Below are 24,688 nucleotides of genomic sequence, written 5' to 3' on the forward strand. Positions count from 1 at the left end.
ATTTAAATATTTAACTGCCAAATTTAAAAAAAAACATGTTTTTAATCAGGTTCACTGTGGCAAATATCATGCTTTTTTTAATGTTCTATTGCAAGCGTACAATCTGGGCAGGAAATCATTGTTGCACCCATTTCCTGAAGCTGTTGATTTCTTGCAGGAGAAAGTCTTTGTAGAGAATGATTTGGCCTTCAGTAAAAGGCAACATGTAAACATAGCCAGTATTCAATTACAGGCACCAGACGGATTTTTTAAATTCAACCAGGATTGTGGGCTAGGCCAGCATTCATTGCCCATCCTGAATTTCCCTTAAGAAGGTAGTGGTGAGCTGTTTTCTTGAACTGCTGCAGTTCACGTGGTTGACACAAACACACCAGATGAGTAAGCTGGTTTGCTAATATGGGTTCAAAAAACAGGACTGATCAGCTCTTGTCTGCAGAGGTGCTCTGCATTCAGTCACCAGGTAGTTTCCAGGGAGAACCCGCTCAACCTATTTAAATGTGAAACCAGAAATGTGAACAGATGTGACATAATTTTTAAAAATTCTAGTGTCTGCTTAAAGTAAACTGGTAATTATTGCCATCAGTTTTGCACTGTTCTATACTAGGGGGCACAGCCTCAAGATAAAGGGGGGGCGGTTTAGAACGGAGTTGAGGAGGAACTTCTTCACTCAAAGGGTGGTGAATCTCTGGAATTCTCTGCCCGTTGAAGTGGTGAAGGCTGCCTCGCTAAGTATTTTTAAGATGTGGGTTGATGGGTTTTTGATAAGCGAGGGGATTAAGGGTTATGGGGAGAGGGCGGGAATGTGGAACTCAGCCACGACAGATCAGTCATGATCTTATTGAATGGCGGGGCAGGCTTGAAGGGCTAGATGGCCTTCTCCTGCTCCTATTTCTTATGTTCTTATGTTCTTATACCCATGAGTCAGCAAAGACAAAATGGGTCAAATGGCCTCTGTCTGTGTAGTATACCCGTGTGGTTCTCGGCACACTTCATTTATGCTTTAAAATTCATCAATAGTGTTAAACAACAAGGTTAACATAGGGAAAGGAATCAAGGATAGATCTCTGTGGAAGTAACTGCAGACTGGTTTCATCATGGATTTATCTGTCCTTTGAAGAAATGGATATAAAGCAGAGAAAAAAAGTCTTTTTCATACAGATGCTAATACACTTTACATTATACTACTGGGAGTGATTTCATGAGGAGGTATGATCTCAATTTCCCCTTCAAGCATGAATGTAATTATATAAATCTCATAAAATAATATTTGTATGAATTTTCTTCACCCCAGCAACTATTTGACATCTCTCTGTGCACTTAGAGCTTTCGTTGTACCCTTCCTTTAGTTGTTAATTAAAAAATTCCCTTGAAGTAAAGTTTATTTATTGGTCACAAGTTGGCTTACATTAACACTGCAGTGAAGTTACTGTGAAAATCCCTTGGTTGCCACACTCCGGTGCTTGTTTGGGTACACTGAGGGAGAATGTAGCATGGCCAATGCATCTAACCAACATGTCTTTCCGATTGTGGGAGGAAACCGGAGCACCCAGAGGAAATCCATACAGACACAGGGAAAATGTGCAAACCCCACACAGACAGTAAGCCAAGCTGGGAATCGAACCCAGGTCCCTGGCATTGTGAGGCAGAAGTGCTAACCACTATTATTACACTATAACAAAACATCATAATTATTAACACGCTGCTGCCAATGATTCTTTTTCATCTTTTTTAATGGCATATTGCACCTAATACCAGGAGTTTCTTTCTCCTAACACCTTGCATTTTATAGCCTACTAATTTAGGGAAATGCCTCAAACACTTCATTGAAGTACAAATAAGGCAAAAATTGATATCCAGCTAAAGGAAGAGACATTAAGAGAGATGATAATTTGGTGGGTCAAAAGAGATAGGTTATAAGCAGAACCTTAAACAAAAAGAGAGAAGTAGTTGGGCCTGGATGAAGGAAGTGATGTTTTGTCAAGAGACAAGGGTTGGAAGGTTGTAGGGGAGGAGTGTATAGAGCTAGAGAGGGACAAAGCCATTGAGGAATTTGAATACAGAATGGGACGATGAGAATTTTAAATTCAAAAGTATGATAACTCCAGGAGGCAGTGTTAAAGTTCTCTTGGGTAACAGCAGTCTAAATGCACACTCAGTTGACTCCTTACACAACAGCGCTGGACACCATGCATCCAATGCAAGGTCTTTAATTACTTGTGCACAAGGAGAACTCTCTATGGCCAACATGGAATGGCCAGAGCAGTACTGAGGTTACAGAGAAACAGCAAATCAGAAACAAGAGTTTTTTTCACATCTTTCATTGATGTATATATCCACCAATCATAGCACAGCCTTTTGCCCTTTCTTATCCAATAGAAAACCAATTCTTTATGAGCATAATATGTCCTCATATCTTGCTATTTGGTGATTGTCAAGGTAACTTATTCTTTGTTTTTATCCTGCTGTCCAAACCTGGGAGGCAGTGTTTATGAAACAAGATTTTAAGACTACTCTCTTTATCCTGTGTATGTCAGTACCTTACTGAAGGTCGTAGGGTGTATGGGATGTCAGAGAGGGGTAGTACCTCTGGTGGGCGAACATGTCGCATCCTTTTCGGGCCAGTTTGTCCACCCTTTGTCCCCACCTGGCACTCAGCTCTCACCTGTGGCTCCCCATAGCTGTTTGCATGCGACAGCTGCCACACCCCGGGCAACGGCTTCAACAAGCTGGCTAAACCAGGTGAGGGTAGCCAACTGGTCTCAATCCTCGGTGAATAGGGAGATGTCTATCCCAGTATGTGAAGACAGACTCTGGCGGATTGAGTGGATGAGACCAATGGAAGGTTCAATGATCAAGTAGGCGGTCTCTGCAAGCGTCATTGAACGCGAAGAATAGGACAAGATACAGAAAACGTCCTGGTCATCCACTGCGCCTAGTTCCATCTCCAGCCATCTTGACTCTTGTCTTGCCACTGGATCCAGATAGGAATTGGGAAGAGAAAGTGAGGCTGATTCTGCACAACTCTCCTTCACTTTAATACAAATCAAGCGCTGGTCTTGATACCTTCATCACCATCATCGTCCTGTTCAACCTTTGAAGTCTTGTGGTGATGGGCGAGCAATGAAGCAGCAGGTGTGGATACACTGGGAGCTGTAGACACGGACCTGCGTACAGACAGCAGTAAAACTTGATGTCTACCTCGGCACCTGAGCAGCCCTCTTCAGGAATGCACTGCTCACTTCTGTAGAATGAGGAAGGGGCTAGAAGCGATGCCCTAAACATTGCCTGCTTCACTACACCCTGGCCAGTTTACCGCTGCTGGCAGGGATCCCATCTTGCGGTCGAACAAACAAAATAAAACACAAGGTGACACCGCTCACCATTGGCGCTTGGAACGTGCGCACACTTTTGGACAACCCTACTCTTTTCTCTGGCAAACAGACCAGAGAGAAGAACAGCCTTAGCTGCCAGAGACCTTGCAAGATACAACATTGACATTGCAGCCCTGAGTGAAACTCATCTTGCCAACGTAGGTCAGTTGACTGAAACTGGAGGTGGATACAGCTTTTTCTGGAGTGGTTGTGGCAGCGATGAGCGTTGTGATGCTGGAGTTGGATTCGCTGTCAGGAGTCACCTTGTTCAGAAACTTGCTTGTCTATCCAAGGGTATGAATGATCGGCTTATTACATTACAGCTTTCACTACAGAACAGAAGTCAAGCAACCCTGATCAGCGCCTACGCCCCCACAATGAACAACCCGGACGAGATGAAAGACAAGTTCTATGAAGCACTAGATGCCCTACTATCAGCAGTGAGCAGTACCAACAAACTGGTCTTGCTTGGCAATTTCAATGCCAGAGTAGGGTGTGACTGTGCAATCTAGCAGGGAGTCACTGGGAGGCATGAAGTGGGTAAGTGTAACAGTAATGGCCTACTCTTAATGAAGACCAGTGCAGTACACGACCTCCTCATCACCAACACAACCTTCCGTCTGCTTATCCGTAACAAGACCTTCTGGATACACCCCCGCTCTAAGCATTGGCATCTTATCAACTATGTCATTGTCAGGAGAAAAGACAGGCAGGATGTCAGAGTGACCAAGGCCATGTGTGGTGCTGACCGCTGGACAGATCACAGGCTCATTGTCTCCAAAATGAGGCTCTGCATCAGACCCAAGAGGCGACCACAAGGAAGCAAGGTTATGAAAAGAATCAATGCCGCCAAGCTAAAGAACCCCAGCATAGCTTCAGCACTGGCTGAAGACTTAGAAACCAAGCTTGCTGACCTACACCTCGCAGGCAATGCCGAGGACAACTGGGAATGCTTCAGGGATGCCGTCCATTCATCTGCACTGAAGATGCTTGGGCCCTCTACCCGCAAGCAGCACGACTGGTTCGATGAGAATGTTGAAGAGACACAGGCTCTACTTGTTGAAAAGCACCGTCTTCATTGGGCCTGTTAGAACGACCCATCATCAGTTGCCAAGAAAAATGCTTTTACCATTGCTCGCAGGACAGTCCAGAATAAACTGCGTAAAATGCAGGATGCCTGGCTGAGTTCCAAGGCAGATGAAATACAAGGATACACTGAAAGAAACGACTTGAATCAGTTCTCTGAAGCCCACAACATCTCTCCATGGACTTCAATCTCTCGGGAGATCCCCCCTCCTGAGTACAGATGATACAACTCTCATTACAGAGAGGGCTCAGATTCTGCAGAGATGGGCTGAACACTTTGAAGCCATCCTGAACCAACCGTCATCTATTAATGATGAGGCAATAGATAGGATTCCCCAGGTCTAAATCAATAGTGCCATGGATGACCCACTGGTAGTAGCCGAAGGCACAAAAGCTGTCAGCTAGCTATCCAAAGGCAAAGCCCCAGGGGCAGATGCCATACCCGCAGAGATCTACAAAGCTGCTGGTCCTGTACTTATCGAGAAGCTCACTGAATTGTTCCAGTCCTTTTGGAAGCAAGGATCCATTCGTCAGGAACTTACTTCCATCATGCACCTCTACAAGAGGAAGGGCAATTGGCAAGTATGCAACAACCACCAGGAATCTCGCTGCTCTCCATCCCAGGAAAACCCCTCGCAAGAGTTCTGCTGGTCACTCATCTGGAGCTGGGCCTGCTTCCAGAGTCACAGTATGGCTTCTGCAAAGGTCGCGGGACTATTGACATGATATTTGCTGCCTGCCAACTTCAGGAGCAGAATTGCGAGCTCTACACAACCTTTGTGAACCTCATGAAAGCCTTCGACACTGTCAGCTGACAAGGCCTGTGGAGGATCACGTCAAAGTTCAACTGTCCCCCCAAATTCATTCAGATGGTGTGCCAGTTCCATGATGGCATGATGGCCAGAGTACTGCATGGCGCAGAATCCTCTGAGGCATTCCCAATCACCAATTGCGTCAAACAGGGCTGTGTGCTCACACCCACACTGTTCAGCATGATGTTTACTGCCATGCTGAATGATGCCTTCCAGGACAGTGTTGCTGGAATCAGCCTCAAGTACAGAATGGATGGGAAGCTCTTCAACCTGAGGAGACTTCAAGCTATTACCAAAGTGAAAGAGACTGTTGGGAATCAAGTAGATAGAGTTGTTAGGAAGGCATACGGTGTCTTGGCGTTTATTGGTAGGGGGATTGAATTTAAGAGCCGCAGCGTCATGTTGCAACTGTACAAAACTCTGGTGCGTCTGCACTTGGAGTATTGTGTGCAGTTCTGGTCCCCACATTATAGGAAGGATGTGGAGGCTTTGGAGAGGGTGCAGAGGAGGTTTACGAGGATGTTGCCTGGTATGGAGGGGAGGTCCTATGAGGAGAGACTGAGGGATTTGAGGTTGTTTTCGTTAGAAAGAAGGCAGCTGCGAGGGGACCTTACTGAAACATATAAGATGATCAGAGGTTTGGATAGGGTGGACAGTGATAGCCTTTTTCCTCGGATGGAGAAAGCTAGCACGAGGGGGCATAGCTTTAAATTAAGGGGTGGTAGTTATAGGACGGATGTCAGGGGTAGGTTCTTTACCCAGAGGGTGGTGAGGGATTGGAATGCCCTGCCTGCTGCAGTTGTAAATGCGCCTAGTTTGGGGGCGTTTAAGAGATCCGTGGATAGGTTTATGGATGGAAAGGGATTGGTTTAGGTTAGAGGGTCATTGTTTTTTAACTGGTCGGCGCAACATCGTGGGCCAAAGGGCCTGTTCTGCGCTGTAATGTTCTATGTTCTATGTTCTGAGAGACTTCCTCTTTGCTGATGACTGTGTCCTGTATACTGGCTCAGAGCCAGGGGTGCAAGTCAGTATGGACAAATTTTCCACAGCTTGTGACAACTTTGGACTCACCATCAACATTAAAAAGACCAAAATCATGTACCAGCTTGCTCCTCATGTACTGTACACAGAACCCTTAATCATAATCAAAGGGCAGAAACTACAGGCAGTTCACTTATCTTGGCAGCACCCTCTCCCAAGCAGTGACTATTGATACAGAAGTTAACTGCAGAATAGCAAAGGCAAGTTTTGCTTTTGGTAGACTGCACTCCACTGTGTGGGAACATCGAGGAATCAGCCCAGCAACAAAACTGAAGATCTGCAGTGCTGCGGCACTCACCACGTTTCTGTATGCCCGTGAAACGTGGACTGTGTATCGAAGGCATGCAAAACAGCTCAATCATTTCCACAAGATTTGTCTTTGCAAAATATTGCGCATCAGATGGCAAGACAAAATACCAGGCACTGAAGTTCTCTCTAGAGCAAGTCTACCCTCAGTCCACACACTGCTGATGAGAGCGCAGACCCAGTGAGCAGGTCATGTCATCCGTATGTCAGACGAGTGCATACCCAAGCAGCTCCTTTTTGGGGAACTCTCTGCTGGAAGATGCTCACATGTAAGGCAGAAGAAACATTATAAAGACACACTCAAGGCCTCCCTGAAGTCACTTGACATAGACACGACCACCTGGGAAACGTTGGCACAAAACCCCCCTACGTGGCGCTTCCTCATCCACAAGGGCTGTGAAGCTTACGAAACAAGGTGCATTGCTAAAGCACAACTTAAGCGCGAGCTGCGCAAGTCCAGAACCTCCAGTGCAACAACGACAGTGTCTACACAAGTCTGTCCAATATGTGCCAGGACATTCCGTGCCCAAATTGGCCTGATCAGTCATCTTCGGACACACCGCATCCAGCCTCAAAATGACTAATGGTATCGTGGGCCTCATCGACAACGATAGACGAACAACTGAAGGCCTGACTGAAGGCCCTGTTTGCTAATTATCATTTTCCATTACTTGACAGAGTTTTTTTTTAACAATTATGGAACTTTAATTTTCACAATTGTTGTAACCTAACTTTCACAGCAGCTGTAAAGGAACGATGCTTTATTGCACAAAATAAAGTAAAACAAAACCACAAGTCTGTGGTGAACACAAACAGATCACAACCGGGACAATACAATAATGCTTTTTAAAGGGCTCAGTATACGAGCTCCATCTGGTAAGGTAGTTACTAATAGCCCGGGAGCTTATATTGTACAAGTCCTACAGAGAGGTCAATCAATGATTCCCCATTCAAGTCCTGCGAGTTACCACAGAAACTTTGCTGGACCCTTCCAATAATGACTTTTTAAGATCTCAACTTGAACAAGGCAGCCCTTTTCAAGGCCTCACCAGAGCTAGGACCTGCAAATTAGAAAGCTAAAAAATGACACATTGGGCCTGATTTTACCATTTTCATTCTCAGTGCTGAACCTGGGCGTAATTCAGATCCGACTTGGAAACCTGCTCTCAGACGCCCTCATACGTGCTTAGCCTGAAAAAAAACCCGGGTCTGAATTGCACTGTGGGCGGGACTTAGCATGCCTGAACCAATCGGAGCTCTGAACTGTGCATGTGCAGTTAGAAAAAAAATTGAAAATTGCTCTGCTGTCACATCGCTTTCGGGCCACAAAAAGGATAAATGGATAAAGCAGCCCGGAAGCAAAAAATGGGAGTGATGGCCCCCACAGACATCACCCCCACCTCTACAACACAACTGTCCACCTCATCCACCCAGCCCCCCCACTACTCAGAACAATTGTTACCCCTTGCCCCCTTCCCCCCCCACCAATCACTCGCAGATGGCAGTGGATCCCCTGCCCCTCCTTACCCCCACCAGAAACCATCTGACCTCCCTCTCTCCCACCAGAGATATCTCTTACCCGCCTCCCTTCTTCCCGGCATCCCCCGCTCCAGAAGATGATCTGCCCTCCCTCCTCTCCCATCTCCAGAGGTACATTTGACCCGCCTTTTCCTCCTCCCCTCCCACCAGAGAAGGTCTGGCCTGCCTCCCACCCTTCCCATCATTGATCTGAGTCAGAGAGCCGTTGGAAGCTCTGAACTTATCTCTTCAGCAGCTGGAGCACCCGAAGCAGATTTTTTGCTGAGCATGTCTGTTTTGCACCCAATCTGGATGCGCAAATGCAATGGTAAAGGGGAAAATGCTGATAAAGTTGGGCGGGCACTCTATTAATTCAATTTAAATGCATGCAAATGCATTTAAATCGCTGTTGCTCAAATTGGATCGCAGCCATTCCTGGGCCTCGGTAAAGTGGCCATCTGCATGGACATGGGCGCAGATCATGTTATGGCCTCACACCCGATTTTACCACGTTTGCATATCCATTTTCGGGCGGGATGCAATGGCAAAATTGGGCCCTTTGGGTCTGATTTCACCATTTTGATTCTAACTTCTGAATCTGGGCGCAATTCAGATCCGACTTGTAAAATTGTTCTCAGGCGCCCCCATTAGCACTTAGCTTGAAAAAAAAATGCGGGTTTAAGTCACGCTGTGGGCAGGGCTTAGCACGCCCGAAACAATCGGAGTTTTGAATTGCACACGCACAGTTAGAAAAAACAATTAAAAATCACACCCCATCGCATCATTCCTGGATGGCAAAAAGCAGATAAAGCAGCCAAGAGTGAAAAGCAGGAGTGATGCCCCCACAGACATCACCCCCACCCCTACAACACAACTTTCTCCTTATCCACCCACCTCCCGTTACCCAGACAGATCACGACCCCCTACCCCTTTTCCCCCCACCGATCACCCACAGAGCAGCAGCAAACCTCACTGCCCCTGCCCCCCCCCAGATCCATCTGGCCTCCCCTCCCCCAGAGGAAGTTCAGGCCTCTCTATTACTGACCTGCGACACATCCCTGTTTTGCTTCAGGGTGGTATTGGCACATAAGTGGCTAAACAGAGAAGAACGTATAATTGCATATACTTCCAGGACCTTGGCTACCGTGGAACGCTAACACACTCACATTGCGAAAGAAGGGTTGACTGTGGTGGAAACAAAATTTCTTTTTGGCAGAAAATCATCATTATTACAGATCACAAGCCACTACTGGAACTGCTCAAGGAGAACAAGACGGTGCCGACTACAGCATCAGCCTGAATCCTGTGGTGAGCTTTATTATTGACCACTTACAATTACTGACTGAAATCATCCAGAAGGCTGAGTCGATAATGCAGATACCTTGAGTCGGCTACCGTTAGCAGACACTCCACCGATTGTACCCCCAATGGAAGAATTGTAATGGCAATGAATTTTTTGGAGACTTTCCCAGTGGCATCAAATAATATTCAACTGTGGACTCAAAAAGACCCAGTTCTCAATAAATTGAAACAGCTAGCGCTGGCGGGGGAACCGTTACAGCCCAAATTCCACCCATATTGGTGTTGGAGAAAGTAGCTGACCACAGAAGATCGCATATTCTTGTGGGGATCAAGAGTTGACATCCTGAGTACAGGCCACCATCCACCCTGGCTGAACTTCACCATGGCCATCCAGGAGTGACCAAAATGAAGATGTTCGCAAGGAACTGTGTCTGGTGGCCAGGCATTGATACGGATATAGCCGTGCTCATGGGTCAGTGTCAGCAACACCAACAAGGGCAGATGTTACCATTACCAGCTCCTGTACACCCTTGGGAATAGCCAATAAGGCCATGGACTTGGATGCACGTCAATTGTGCTGGTCCATTCTTGGGCTCTATGTTCCTCTTAACCCTAGGTGCCCACTCAAAATGGACGGATGCACACAGATTGCATTTGTCGAATACGGAAATTATTTTGTGCCCCCTTCACGACACACGGGATCCTGGTGGTACAGGTTTCCGATAATGGACTGTTCTTTACCATCTAGGAACCCACCTACTTTATAAAGGCAAATGGAATTTGACACATTAGGATGGTGCCATATCATCCACCATTTAATTGCCTTGCGGAATGAATGGTTCAGACCTTGAAAGCAGGTTAAAGAAAGAGCCAGTAGCCTCTTTGGTCCCTTGATCATTAGCACTCAGTGGAGAGACCAGGTATCTTTGCTGCCTGAAGTTTATAATTGCAGTCGGCCAAATTGTGGCAGGAGAACAGTGAGCACGTCCAACATCACTTTAATGATTTGGTTTATGCCAGACATGTGGAGGTCCTGGTTAGGAGTGGGTGGTTATTGGAGGGAGGGGGTTAAATTGAGACTAACGTATTAATAACTCAATATGTATAGAAGAGTCATTCAATTAGAACTTAGGTGTTGCTAAAAAAAGATACATTTTTTGTTGAAGGTTTTCATCTTGCACTCATCAGGGCACTCACAAGAATACAACATAAGGGGCATCAACAAATTTATAATGTATGTGATTGGTTAGAAAGTGGATTCTGATTGACCCACTTGCCAATGGTGGAGGCATTGTCATGGAGGATGCACCAGTTGATGGTTACTGTCAGATAACAGACAAGCATTGTTTGAAATTTACACCAGGCAGCTTGACTATAGTTGGTTAAGCATAGCCTTGAGTAACGAACCAGCAATTGGTGGTTACTTTTTTGATTTGCTGAAACAGGTGCAATGTGTGTATGTGTTCTTTCTCTCTGTAAAGAACAGGACCCAGGATATTAATATATTTGGCATTCAGCAATATTCAAGTACAGAAGAATATAAACAGAATTCTCAAGTCACTCTGCAAACTTAGCCTCCCAAACTGGTTTCTAAATCTGATAACTTATCAAAAACCCCAAGGTATCTTCACCAATCAAATAATGTCCCTAATCCCCAGTCTGAAAATTTATGGCCTCCCCTAGACTGAAAAATTATGGCCCATGGTATGCAACATAATATCTGTTTTGGGTAAACATGGCAGCTAATTCACTGAAGTTACGTCGAAGTTTAGCAGAAGTTGGCTGTTCAGTCAAACCAGTCTATGTGGATTTTTATCATCCACACAATCTACAATCAGAATCCTACATAGAATCCCAGAAAGATTCTATTCAGCTCATCGATCGTGCGCCAATAACGATCCCACCCAGGCCCTACCCCGTAACTCCATTTACCCTGCTGATCTCCCTGACTTTAAAGGAAAATTCAGCATGGCCAATCAACCTAACCTACACATCATGGAGAAGTCAGTTATAATCACTTCCCAAATCCTATTAGCCGCTCTTTCTGTTAACCATCGGTCAGCCTGATCGTAAGTGCTGGGATCGATTTTATTTTAATCAGTAGTTCTAGTGGTACATTTTACAATCTCATCACTCTAAATCTGAAACAATTTCTCTTGCTCTTGCTCATAGATCTTTTATATTTAATCATGTGTCTACATTCCAAACCCTTCAGACATCAGATGTAATGCACAGCACCTACATTTTTCATCCTATCATAATTTAAAACGCCTCTAACAAATCACCTTGTAATCTCTTTTCTTTTAATGAAAACAGTTTTTTTTGCATATTTCTCCATATTTCTATTTCATCAATATAAACATCATCCTGGTGAATATTGACTACACCTGTCTACTGCCTCAATGTTCACCCTATCATGTGAAACTCAAAACTGCATGCAGTATACCAACTGTGCTCTTTCTGTGTGGATATTCTGGGTATGCACTTGCTTGTAGTGAGCTTGGAGGTGGGAAGGGCATTGGCTTGACTGGGGTGGTGGTGTACCTAAGACTGCCATCTTTATATCTCCATTAGAATTAAGTTCTGGAAGGGAAGGCTCATGATCGATCTTCTCCTCTGCCACCAAATATCTCCCAGCTTGGGTAATTGTTTGTGGGGTTTGTGCATTCTCCCAGTGTCTGTGTGGGCTTCCTCTGGGTGCTCAGGTTTCTTCGTGCAGTCCGGGGAATCTGCTGGTTTGATACATTGGCCGTGCTGAATTCTCTTTCGGTGTGCCTGAACAGGTACCGGAGTGTGGTGGCTAGGGAACTTTCACAGTAACTTCATTGCAGTGATAATGCAAGACTACATGTGGCACTAATAAATAAACTAAATTAAACTAAAACTAAACTAAATGGGGTCCTTAAGTGAAATCAATGATCACTTGGTCCTCGTTCTGGGATTAACCCAGTTGCAAGCGGGTCTGTCACTGTGCAGTGTGCCTGATAGGTAAACCAGTATGGGCAACTTATCACCTTTGAGAGAGGGTCCCTCAATCAAAGGCAGTCAGTGCTTTTTTGAGGGACTGGGCATTGGAAAAGGGGGGGGCGCATTAAGAGCCACCCCTTGCCTTTGCTGCCAATACCCCTGCCCCAGCTTTCCCCGTGACCCCCACCCTGTGAAACTCCTCCCACTTTCATATTATTTACCTGTAGTCTTGGTCTTGCACAATCCAGTTGCTCTGTGGAGGGGGGGGGGGGGGGGGGGGCGCTGTGCAGTCATACTGGCTGCAGCCATATTCTACTCAGTGGCACTGCTGAGCACAAGAGCTGGCATCCTCAGCTCTTGCTAATTGGAACTTCTACTCACTGGGTCTTGAATCCAGGGGAAGGCCTGTTGGTGGCCTCACTATTGCCTGATTGGCATGTGGTTCATTGGAATTTCCCAAAAAAGAGACATCACAGGTCTCTTGCTCACTCTCCAGCCAGCAGGCCAGAGCCCACTCCACGAGGAAAGTCTGTCAATGCATTCAACAATGAATCTTGATTTATATATTCTATATATCTAGCCGTAAAACCCAATACTCCACTCATCTTCTAAATGGCTTTATCCACTGGAAATGCTGTTTTTGAAATTGAACTCTGAAATTTCGCTGCTCTTCTATATCAGCCAGCCTAGACCCCATTCAAAGCATAATTCTTACTTTATTTTTAACTAAAATATATTTCACATTTACTGACTTTCAATTCCATCTGTCATATTTTGCTCATTTGACCAAAATCTCTTTGAAGCTCCAGAATGATATGTGATACCTCAGACTGACTGTACATTTGGATATCAATCACTCTATATGGATAGCAACCTCTCCTTTTGTTACTTTAGAACAAGGTGATCTCACATTAACCAAGGGCTTCAGAAAATACATTCCAAAAAGCAATTTCAACTTCTTTCAAATGTTTCAAGAAAGTAATGTTCGTAAATAATTATCCTACTTCAAATAATCTTCAGATGCCACCTCTTTTCTTGTGTGGGCCCAAAGAATGCTTTACATCAACCTGAGTGAAATCTACGTAACCATGCATCCCTCATCCAGGCCCAGAGTTCCAAATGGCCAAATTACTTCTCATTCAATCACATGGAATATGATTCCCAATTCATGCAAAGCAATAAAAAGTAAAATCATGATCCAATCGTTACCTGTCACCCTATGACCTGCTGTTAAGGCTGTGTACCCATAACACCTGCTTATTTCTTTGATAGATTCTCCAGTCTTCCAGCTCATGTTTCCCATCAACTCATGTTGTTTGCTAGTGGTGGGATTCTCTGGCCATGCTGGGAATTCCCATTGACATCACCCCTTACCGATGAGAAACCTGTGAGCAGAGATGCGCTGCCAGTGGGACCTGAGAATCACACCAGCGTGAATGACCAGAGCATTCCAGCCATAAAGCTTAAAAGGTTACTTAGCTTCTATTTAGTTTTTTTCCTTTTCTTTTCTATTTTAAATTTTTACCCCATTCTTAAAGTTACAAAGGCAAGAGTAACAAAGGCAGAGTGGACCGGCCAAACCCAAATCCACCTCCTTGCTTGCTCCAAACATCAAATACAAATTGAATCCAATTCATGATTCCCAGAAGACGGACATACAAGACCCAAGCTGACAAGAAAGGGCATTGCACCTGATCTTGGGCTTGATTTGACACTTGATCTTAGCCTCTATTTTAGCTTTAAATTCACAAGTTCTTTACCCTCGTATATTTCTGTAATGCATCTGACTGAATCACTTCGTTAACGTGCCATGCAGTTATAATAATATTCAAAGCACATTGCATAGTTTAAAAAACAATTTTCCATTAAGTGCATGTGGATTGTGCCATATGTTTTCTCAGGGTTTTTCTTGACTAATGGGTTCTGGTACAAAAATGTGTGGATTTATTATTTTTGCTACAGCTTGTAAAAAATCCTGCTCTGAGTATAGTTTGTCTTGGCGAGCACATCAGGCATTTACCGTGTTTCATCTTTTTGAAGTTGAGAATAGGGACACAGGTTATAATTTGTGACTGCAGCTCCTGTAGATTTCAGCTCAGCATTCAATTACACACCAAACTGTTACATTCTTTCTTTAAATCAATTCCTGCAATTTTAAATTACAATAGAACCAAAGAATGATACAGCACACAAGGAAGCCATTCGGCCGACTGTGCCTGTGCCAGCTCTTTGAAACAATTATCCAAGTTGAATTCCCAGGCCGTATCCTCAGAGTCCCACAGTTATTTTACTTTCCAACTATTTATGATTTTTTTTATTGACTCAGCTTTCATCATCTTTTCAGGCAGTGCATTCCAGATCATAACAACACATTGCATATTTCTTTTCCTCATGTTGCCTCTGGATGTTTTGCCAATTATCTGAAATATGTGTTCCCTGGTTGCCAACGCTTCTGCCATGGAAACAATTTCTCTTAATTTACCCTATCAAAACCTTCAAGATTTTGAAAGCCAATATCAAGGTCTCTCTTAGATTTCTTTGCTCTCAGGAGAGCACATCTATATCTATATAACTGAAGTCTTTCATTCTAGTTCAATAAAGCATATCTTCTATTTATTTATTTTATTTATTAGTGTCACACGTGGGCTTATGTTAACTCTGCAATGAAGTTATTGTGAAAATACCCTAGTTGCTACACTCCGGCACCTGTTTGGGCACACGGGGGTAAGGGGGGAATTTAGCATTACCAATGCACCTAACCAGCACATCATTTACACAGTAAGAGGAAACCAGGTCACCTGGAGGAAACCCATGCAGACACAGGGAAAATGTGCAGACTCCGCACAGACAGTGATCCTGGGGCTGTAAGGCAGCATGCTAACCATTGTGCTACTGTGCCGCACACTAATTTGGACAGGGTTGTAACATTTGCAATCTTCCAGTCTTCCGACACAATTGCCGTACTTAAAGAGAATCGCAAATGTCGTCAGTCTTTGGGATTCTCTCCCACAGACAGCAGCGGAGGCTGAGTCATCGAATAAATTTAAGGATGATTTAGACAGATTTTTGATTCACAAAGGTTATAAGGGACAGGCAGGAAAGGGGAGTTAAGGCCACAATCAGATGATATAATAAATTACAGAACAGATTTGTTGAGTCAAATGGCCTATCCCTGCTCCTATTTCATCTGATGTTATGATCTTATTGGAAGGTGTGTCTAGACCTTCCATCATTTCCACTCTCACTTTCCTCAGTCATCTAGTATTCATCACATCCAATTCTTTTTCATGTGACTCATTTATTTATCATAAGACTCTTCTGTTTCATTTTAATTACTATATCTTTAGCCATCAGGGAGATTTGAATACCCTTCCTTTGCCCTAATGAAAATATATATCGGCTGCACATAAATTATCTCTTTTTTGAAGGTTTCTCGTTGTTCATTTACTGTTTTACAATTTTTATTCCAAGCATCTGGGCCAGACCCCTTTTGAACTCACAATTAATCTTTCTTCAGATGAATATTTAGTGTTTTTCTACACCATACCATAAGTATTGCTTAAACAAAAGAGATGTTCTGTTGAAGCTTTTCACCTTGCACTTATCAGGACAGATTTGGGTGATCAATGGTAGTTGGAGACTAGCTGGGCTATGAGGAGGGTAGATGGGGAATGGGGGATAGTCAGAGGGTGATGGGATAGTCGGTGGTGGTAGATTATTGGGGGAACCGTTGGATGGGGAGGGTAGCCAGTGGGGCAGGAGATTCAGATGTTTGTCAGGGATATCGGGATAGTCTGAGGGTTCTACAGAAAGTCTGAATGATCAGTATTATAGTCACCCAGGAATTAGGAGTGCTTTCAATTCCTCTATCCTGAACAACTATTCTGCTAAGAGTCACACCATCCAAAGTTTCTGTCCTAAATTAGAATTTGGGGTGGTTCCCAGTACAGCGATATTGCCCATCAGAAGTTTGAACTTGCGAGGCAAGTCCTTAGGGTTTCCAATGGGTGTCATCTCCTGGGCTCCCACCCAGATAGGGACCGTCCCAGAGATAAGAAGTTATGGGCCTATATCTGCTGTGATTTTGGCTATTTTAGGGTAACTGCGCTGTTTGCTGTGGTCACATGTTACAACGTTAAGTGTATTATTAAGCAGAACTGATACCTTCAGAACAGCGTGCGGATTGTGAGATTTATTATTTGTATCTGATTCACTGCTAAGTATCACAAAGTGTACGCCAATAAAGGAGGAGGGTGATGTTGATCAAGATAACAACAATCCTAGGTCATATAGTCTTGGCAAGCTCAGAAAAGTTACCCATATTCTATAAATATTGCTTCTTTACAGTAAACACCTAGTCCCCCACACAGACCTTGCAATTTAAAGTTTGATAATCCAGTCCCCATCGTGAAGGCTTCTGTGAGTTTGTCTTCATGTCAAGGTTGCTTTTATTACAGGCTTGTAAGTGCTGCCAAGGCCAGTCTATTTAAACAGTGGGTCTTGTTTGTGACAGTCAGTGACATAGATTGTAAACTCATTGAAAAACAGTTTTGTATTTCAATTCTTTGGTGCCAGGCAGTCTTGCTTTATTCTATAAACTGGAAAAGAAAATATTGGAATATAGCTTGGTCACAGTAAATTAAGATAAGCCCTCTCTACCCTCCCGAGATTAGAATTTTGCATGCATGTCTTGCTTTTCTACTATACTGTATTTCAGCATCACCGAAGTTACCAGACTACATTCGGAGAATTTGACCTGTAAGCAATGGAGAATGCATTTACTCCCTCAATCATGGCCTGTGTGCTATTGAAAGAGTGAAAAGGGAGGGAAGACAATGAGAAAAGGTTGATACCAGCCATGAGCTGCACAAAGGTCTCCTTGCACTCTATTCCCTATTTCTCCAATGGTCCCCAGACTAATTAATTTAATGGAATCAGAATCACAGAATCCCTACAGTGCAGAAAGAAGCCATTCAGCCCATCGAGTCTGTACCGACTTTCCGACAGAGCATCTTACCCAGGCCCTATCCCTATAATCCCACATACTTACCCCAGCCTAGCCTACACATCTTGGGACACTACATGTGGAAGTTTCTCGTCTCACCCGCCATGGGAATCATAGCGGGTGGGACACAGAACATGCAGAGGTCCATTGACCTCGGATGGGATTTTCTGGTCTTGGGGTGAGCGCAGCTGGAAAATCCTGCTCGAAGGGACAGTTTAACATGGCCAATCCACCTAACGTGCACAATTCTGGAGAATTTGCAATCTGATTTCAAGTCAAATCAAATCATCTGGTCTGATCTATGTGCTAAGAATGGCCTCTTCTAGATCTAAAGTGTATGGATCATATAATTTAGGAATTTACTTATTATTTGATTTACAAAAGTGTTCAAAAAAAAGAATTTTTAGCCCTTGAAGATCCCTGTAAAAGGCTAGAAACCACAGTAGATGTCCACAGACAATATTAAAATGAGGGAAATACAACTTTTGATCATAGCTCAAGGAGTAGCAATAGAAATGTATTGTTAAAAATTTTGGTGAATTTGGAGGCTGCTTTTGCATCCTCTTCATAAGAACATAAGAACATAAGAAATAGGAGCAGGAGTAGGCCATCTGGCCCTTCGAGCCTGCCCCGCCATTCAATAAGATCATGGCTGATCTGTCGTGGCTCAGTTCCACATTCCCGCCCTCTCCCCATAACCCTTAATCCCCTCTCTTATCAAAAACCCATCAACCCGCGTCTTAAAAATATTTAGCGAGGCAGCCTCCACCACCTCAATGGGCAGAGAATTCCAGAGATTCACCACCCTTTGAGTGAAGAAGTTCCTCCTCAACTCCGTTCTAAACCGCCCCCCCTTTATCTTGAGGCTGTGCCCCCTAGTCCTACTGTCCTTTCTGAGCGGGAAGAGCCTCTCCACCTCTATCCTATCCATCCCATTCATCATCTTGTACGTCTCAATGAGATCTCCCCTCATTCTTCTAAACTCTAACGAGTACAAGCCTAGTTTATTCAGCCTCTCCTCATAGCTCAACCCCCTCAACTCTGGCATCAGCCTAGTGAACCTCCTCTGCACTCCCTCCAAGGCAAAAATATCCTTGCGTAAGTACGGCACCCAAAACTGCACACAGTACTCCAGCTGCGGTCTCACCAATGCCCTATACAGCCGCAGCAAGACCTCCCTACTTTTATATTCAATCCCCCTCGCTATGTAGGCCAGCATCCCATTTGCCTTCCTGACCACCTGCTGTACCTGCAAGCTGGGTTTTTGCAACTCATGCACAAGGACCCCGAGGTCCCTCTGCGCTGTCGCCTGCTGCAGTTTTTCTCCACGTAAGTAATAATCCTTCCACGGCCTCTGACAATTAAGTTGTTGACTTTGATCTCCGAAAATCGCTGGGAGAAACCAGGGTGTTCACCTCTGGCTCATAAATGACTTCAGAACCAGAGAGTCATCAAGGTTTGGAAGGCATCTCCCATTTTAATGCAGATGCATTGCCCTTCTGTTTTGAACTAGTATTTTAAGGAGAGTCTAATCATGTGATGAAGTACAGAGCTTATCAATATATCTCAGTGGGAAATTAAGAAATATTATAGATGGCCATAAGGCAAAGCTCTGTCTCAGCCAGAAATAACTTTTGTTCATTGAATAAACATACACAGTTCACATAAATTAGAATATGTTCTTCTTGGATGCCTTGGAGGTGTGTGGTTACTGAAGCCTAGGGCAGTGTACAAAGTGTAGGTTTTCATGGAACTGTGTACAAACATCCTATTCTGTGCATCAGCTGAGCTAGAAACAAAAGTTTTAACATTACATTTACACTAAAGTGTTCAAAGCTTCTGTTGTAAGAATGTTAATATGAAGTGATATGTGAAAGAAAACCGTGCTAGATTCCAGCAGGCTATTTCCCAGCTGGCATATGGAAGCCCCCTGGAATGATTGGCTCTTTTATACTATTTTAAGTCTTGCCAGATTACTCTACAAAGTCTGCCATTGATGAGAGATACACTCAGATGGGAGTTGCCATGGTTTTAGTGCTAATACACAGGCATGGTATGAACTATCTGAGTTGTGCTGTCTACTGGCAATCTGCTTCCTCAGTAATGACTGCAAATTAAGTTTGGATCTCAAACCTTGTTCATATAGGTCAGTTAAATTTGACATCTAAAAGTCTAATGCAGATCATTCATTGTGCTCATTCATTGGATTCATACCTAGGTGTCCCTGCTACATTCATATTCCCAGATGTGGGGAGTGCTTTCACTGGCAGGTTAGGTAAAAATACACTTTTTTATTTTACTTACGAAACACATAGGTGTACTGACTCTCCACCTCATGTGGTTGTTCTGAGTAATGGTTAGAGTCAACTTGATTGGACTTGGGTTTCAGAGATAGAATGTTGGTTCCTAATTAAGTCACATTATGGAAGCAAATCCAGACTGATATTCCAGTGTGATATTAAGGGAGTGCTGCAATGTCACAGGTAAAGTATTAATCCAAGATCCAGTCTGGCAGCTCAGGTGAATGTAAAAGTTCCCATTGCACTATTTAAAGTGCTGTGGAAACTTCCAGCCACCATTCTGCCCTAAAACCACTCAACCCAAAATAGGCTACCAGGTAGCTGCTTATTCTTTCATTTGCAGTCTGCAAATTGGATGCTGAATAGTCTGTATGACAGAACAGCATTTCAGAAACAATCTATCAGTTGAGGATGCAATATGAATGTAACTGCTTTGCCAGCCTTTTCAATTTATATCATTGGACAGGAAAATATTATCCTTCACTGCCCTAACTTTAACCATGACCTTGGAAATGTTGGCTGAAGCAATTCATCATCATCATATATGTCTACAGTATAACAGCAGATTTCTGTGAACAGAAGATCTTACAGTGTGGGTTTTATGTGTTTTAAAATGAGGAATTAAAGAATGCGTGTAACAGCAGAAAGTAATACAAGCCTCCATCCTACAGACTCTGCGGAACATCATGGGGATGTTTGCATCAACCACTCCCTGGAACATATAGCAACCTTCATTTTTGTGCCATCAGCATATTTCCAGATTGTGTTCCCTTTACTCACGACCAAATCATCTACTTCAGCTGGCACAAAAGTGGGCACATCAGTGAGCCTAGAGTATACAACTCCCACAAGTCTCTCATTCCCAATCTTTTTGCTGATGGCTTAATTTGCATTGTTGCCATGTCTATTCTGATTCTTATGACCATGCAGTCCCAAGATCGGCAAACAGTCACAATAATAAACTTTTTTACCCAATGTCTCCATGAAGAATCCTCAATTCTGATTCCACCACTACAAACATTTTCATTTAAAAAAGCACAATATTGTGCAATGATACTGTGCTTTTAAGAAATGTATTTGTGTCATGTTTCTTGTGAAGGAAACCTTAAAAACTCAACTCTGCATAAATGATGCCAAATTGTCTACAACTGGCAGTCCACATACCAATAATGCAAAAGAATAATTGCTTCTATTTATTAAGGTGTTTATTTTAATCTATGTAATGTAGTTTTGGTACTTTTAGGATTGTGTCCTGGGGTTTCAGAGTTAGGTTTAATTAGGCTGCTTGACAATACGCGAATGGTCATCTGAATCAGTAGAGCTATGCTCTACTGAGACAAGCAGGCAATTGCTGTTTAAATTTATACAAAACAGTAGTTTTTTTTCCTCTCTATCTGGAAAGTATGTCTGAGAACTGTTTGAAAATAGGGGTCTGCAGAAGGCAAGAGGTGTTTTTTCCCCCCTCTCTCTCTGGGGTTCTGCTGTGTGAAGACTGGTTTTTCTCTGGCGTTCTGCTGTTTGAAGACAGGCCTTTCTCTGGAGGCTGCTCTTTGAGAGTCAGAAGAAAGGTGTCCCTCTGCATCTCATCCAAAAGTGTTTGAAAGCTGGGGGACTAGCAGCACATGTAAGAATGTGTGTTTTGCTAACTGATTCTGAAGAGGAGTTTACATATATGGGGAATAGTGTTCAGATTAGAACTAATAGAGCTAGCTAGTAGTTAAGAATTATACTTTGTATTTCAGTTGGTAAAAGTTATGTTAATTCTTTTCGTTATAGTTAAATTGTATTGTTAAATAAAGTTTGTTTTAATTAAAGCTTCCTAGTGGGTCAAGAAAATCATACCTGGAGGAAAATACTTATGCTCACACTAATGACAAAATCAAAATAATATTGGGTCTAGTCCAGCAACTAAGATCAAAGAACAAAGAAAAGTACAGCACAAGAACAGGCCCTTCGGCCCTCCAACCCTGTGCTAATCATGATGCCCTAACTAAACTAAATAAAAACCCCCTGCCCTTACTTGGTCCATATCCCTCAATCCCTTCCTTATTCATGTACCCATCCAGATGCCTCTTAAATGTTGCTTATGTGCCTGCTTTCACCACCTCCTCTGGCAGCACGTTCCAGACACCCACCACTCCCTGCCTGAAAACTTCCCCTGCACATCTCCCTTAAACTTTCCCCCTCTCATCTTGAACCTGTGCCCCTTGCAACTTACACTTCCACCCTCGAAAAAGCCTCTGACTATCCACCCTATCTAGGCCTCTCAAAGTTTTGTAGACCTCGATCAAGTCTCCCTTCAGTGTCCATCTTTCAAGTGAAAACAATCCTAGTTTATTAAACCTCTCCTCATAGCTATCACCCTCAAGACCAGGCAACAATCCTTTACACTCTCTTCAAAGCTTTCATGCCTTTCTGATAATGTGGTGACCAGAACTAGACGCAATACTCCAAATGCGGCCTATCCAAGGTTTTATACACTACAACACGATTTCCCAACTCTTGCACCCACTGCACCTGCTGATGAAGGCAGGCATGCCATATGCTTTCTTAATCACCATGGCCATCTGTTGCCACTTTTAGGGAAATGTGGACCTGCACACCCAGGTCTCTCTGTAGTTAATTTTTTTTATCTGTTCATAGGATGTGGATGTCCCTGGTTGGGCCAGCATTTATTGCCCATCCCCAAGGACATTTAAGAGTCAACCACATTGCTGTGGCTCTGGAGTCACATGTAGGCCAGACAAGGTAAGGGCGACAGACCTCCTTCTCTAAAGGACATTAGTAAACCAGATGGGCTTTTCTGACAATCGACAACGGTTTCATGGTTATCATTAGATTCTTAACTCCAGATTTTTATTGAATTCAAATTTCACCATTTGCAGTGGTGGGATTCAAACTTAGATTCCTACACCATTATTCTGGATCTCTAGATTACTAGTCCAGCAACAATACCACTATGCTACCACCTCCCTCTCACATTCAACCTTCTGGGTTAAGGGTTAAGCTGCTGACATTACTCATGATAAATGATTGAATTTCACCAGACATCCTATATTTCTGATTGATTCACTTTGTACCAAATCTACTCATTAAGTCTTATGTATATTTAATTCATCGCTTCTTTCCTTTCCTACGTGACCTCCTATTTATCCTTTGCTGTCACAAGGTACATTTTTGTTTTCCCTTTTCAGATGGCAGCTATCATTAATGCTACATTCCTTCCCTATTCTCTGATTTATTGTTAAGCATTTTCCTTTGCCTGTTTTTTTACAGGGTCATGAAGCAGTGAAATTCACTACCTCAGAGTCTGCTGGATGTTGGGACATTGACTAAATTTAAGGAGGATGTAGTCAGATTTTTAATTAGCGATGGGTTGAAGGGTTAAGAAGAATGGGCAGGAAAGTGGAGTTGAGGTGGAGGCAAGATCATTGATTGTATTGAATGGCGGAGTAGACTCGAGGGGCTGAACTGCCTACTTCTGCTCCTAGTTCTTATTTTCTTATGTTTATGTCAATCCAAAACACCCAATCAGAGTTGGAACTCCTGTATCTGACTCTGATTGGATGGAAAACTACCCACTCACCCACATTCATTGTAAAGGCTCTGATAGACCTTCCTGAAATCCTAATAAAGGAGAGCAAAGGGTTCTGGTAAATATTTTAAAGACCTTCAAGTTTCTCAGTGCATGAGTGTGTGAGTGAATTGGTGAATGAACGGATGAGTGTATTGGTGTGAGTGGGTGGGTTGGGGAATCTGGGGTCAGGAATAGTCAGGGGGATCAAGGGGATGGTTGGTAAGTCAGAAGGGACAGTCATGGGATTTAGGGGGAGTCGTGAGGGTTGGTGAGTGATGGGGGGGGGGGGGGGCGGGGGGTGTGGTGGATTTCAATTGTATATTTGGTTACCCAACAATTAGGTTAGGACTTTTCTGTTAAGATTTCCTGGGTGACTATTCAGGTAAGTCGGGAATGTCTGAAGTCCCTTATACTTACTCAAAGTCAGTGATTTTTGTTTGGAGGGTCCTGGGAGCAGGGGAATTGCCCATTTCAAGTTCAAACTCCTGCAGGGTCTTGAAGTGCATCTTGGGTCACATATACTGTCTGATCTGATTCAGAAAGTGGAACATCTGAGCTGATTTTGTTTAAAGTGAGAGAACAGAGAGGAAGAAGCATAAAAATGCAAGAGGGAGATTTGGTAAACGAGATATACCGATTGAAGAAGGGCAGAGCATCAGAGGAAGAAAAATATGGAGATCTCAAACTGTAAGAATTAGGAAAGTGTCGCAAGTGAAAGGCAGAAATGGCGATGTAGCATCAAGGTAACCGTTGAAAAAAAGACAACAATTTGCAAAAAGAGGAAGGTACTGCAACTTCTTCAGCTCTGGCAAATAATACAAACATAAGTCTCTTTATAATTTAATATCTATTTTGTCACTGAGGTTCATAAGTTCAGATCTTTCCATTGATGTGTTTGGGCAATTCAATCGTTGACTGAGTAAATTAAGGTCAACCTGAAAGATATTTAAAATCTGAAGTCTGCACCTAATTCCTGTCAATATTTGAATTGAAAATTCCAATGTTTACATATAAAATTGGTCTGCCTAAATAAACTTGCCACACTGTAATTATATCCTCCTGTCAATGGAAGTGTTGCAGTGCCACCTTGTTACCTTGAGGCTGCACTTAATTTTGATTCTCTGGGGGAATCTTATCTAACAATAGCAGAGAATTGTTTCCACAAGAAAACCAGTGTGTTTCTCTTTAGAGAAACCCGTTGGTTTTATCTCCAAATTCTGCCAAAAAAAAACAAAGTGGGCATAGTTCACATTGTCATGGAGCGGAGGGGGGGCCTAAAATGCCAGCAAAACCCACCCACCCCACACCTCTGCCAACCAGCCATCACCAGCAATCCCAGACAGTGCCAATCTGTGCCAAGGGGCAGTGACTTTACGCAAATGCATGCAAATGCATCCAAACCA

Source organism: Carcharhinus amblyrhynchos, chromosome 21, assembly GCF_965287045.1.
Source record: "Carcharhinus amblyrhynchos chromosome 21, sCarAmb.v2.hapA, whole genome shotgun sequence".
In the NCBI taxonomy this organism is placed as follows: Eukaryota; Metazoa; Chordata; class Chondrichthyes; order Carcharhiniformes; family Carcharhinidae; genus Carcharhinus; species Carcharhinus amblyrhynchos.